The sequence below is a fragment of the Octopus bimaculoides genome, chromosome 4 (assembly GCF_001194135.2).
Source record: "Octopus bimaculoides isolate UCB-OBI-ISO-001 chromosome 4, ASM119413v2, whole genome shotgun sequence".
NCBI classification, from domain to species: Eukaryota; Metazoa; Mollusca; class Cephalopoda; order Octopoda; family Octopodidae; genus Octopus; species Octopus bimaculoides.
In genome coordinates, this window is record NC_068984.1 from 121,365,339 (window position 1) to 121,367,003 (window position 1,665).

Consider the following 1,665-nt stretch of genomic DNA (forward strand, 5'->3'; position numbering starts at 1 on the left):
TTTAGCCTTCATTAGATATTTCGATGAAAGCTAAACAGGTAAGAACTTCGAAGTCACTGTGAACACTATTTTTTTTTTAATCATAAACGTGTACACGCGTGCACCCACAGACAGACAGACAGACAGACAGACAGACAGACAGACAGATAGATAGATAGATAGATAGATAGATAGATAGATAGATAGATTCATTCATTCATTCTTTCTTTCATTCTTTCTCTGCAGTGCTACGACGGTTACGCACGTCTTCTCTTTGGTTCCTGACCAATAAAACTTTATATGCACATACATCCGCATATACACTATTACTGCTACTACTGCTGCTGCTGCTGCTGCTGCTGCTGCTGCTACCGTACATACACAATGTCACAAAACTGTAGTTTCCTTAGAGCTATTTTTGATATATTTGTGACATCGAAGCTAGATTTATACAAATGTGTAGTTCAACTCTTTGCCTGTAATATTCGGTAGAGTTCAACTTGTGTGTGTGTGTGTGTCTGTGTGTGTGTGTGTGTGTGTGTGTGTATGTGTGTTAATAATGTACTGCAAGGGTTGTTTTTTTTCTTTCTTAATGTACTGAAAAAATGTTTCCTATTTTAATAATCATACAATTTAATCTTACGGTGAGAAATACACACCGATTTTTCAGTTCTCTGAAGTTAATTCTCATATGAACACATTCAAATATTCAAAAGACATATGAGTGTTATCGTGTGTCAATGTAATTTTATTTATATCGCTTTTCTAAGGCTCTAGAAGACTCTAAAAGATCGTGTTTCCTCTCACATATGTGTTTATATTTAGCACAGTAATTTAGACACCTATGTGACAAGAAGCATTTAAATGTAGTACTGTCTGTATTTAAATGTATTACACACTGACACTGAATACATGTATACGATTTCAAAAGTAAAGGAATTAACTTGACTAGTTTCTAGTCTTGTTGGACCTTTTTGCAGAACCGCTAAGTTACGGGGACGTAAACACACCAGCATCGGTTGTCAAGCGATGTTGGGGGGACATACACAGACACACAAACACATACACACATACATATATATATATATATACATATATACGACGGCCTTCTTTCAGTTTCCGTCTACCAAATCCACTCACAAGGCTTTGGTCGGCCTGAGGTTATAGTAGAAGACACTTGCCCAAGGTGCCATGCAATGGGACTGAACCCAGAACCATGTTGTTGGTAAGCAAGCTACTTACCACATAGCCACTCCTACACCTCAGCATTTTTTCTTTTTCTGATTTTGGCCTAACTGGGTTTAATGGGGTGTCAGCTTAGTTACTAGCTGTCCACAAAAAGAGGACGCTAGTGGTAAAACCACTTCCTTTAATTTTTTCATAGTGAGTTTAAGCTAAAGACTTATCTAAAAGGCATACCTTTACTTTGGAAATCGTATACATGTATTCAGTGTCAGTGTGTAATACATTTAAATATAGACAGCTCTACATTTAAATGCTTCTTGTCACATAGGTGTCTATATTATTGTGCTAAACATAAACACATATGTGAGAGGAAACACGATCTTTTAGAGTCTTCTAGAGCCTTAGAAAAGCGATATAAATAAAATTACATTGACACACGATAACATATTTGAATGTGTTGATATGAGAATACTTTCTTAGATGGATTATATATATATATAT

The 1,665-nt window shown here is 35.9% G+C and overlaps 1 protein-coding gene across 2 annotated transcripts in view; it reads left to right on the plus strand.

The window, feature by feature from the left end:
* LOC106868128 (solute carrier family 45 member 4) overlaps nucleotides 1–1,665 on the plus strand; it is a 74,939-nt gene that overhangs the window by 71,744 nt on the left and 1,530 nt on the right. The gene's annotated exons all lie outside the window — the stretch shown is intronic.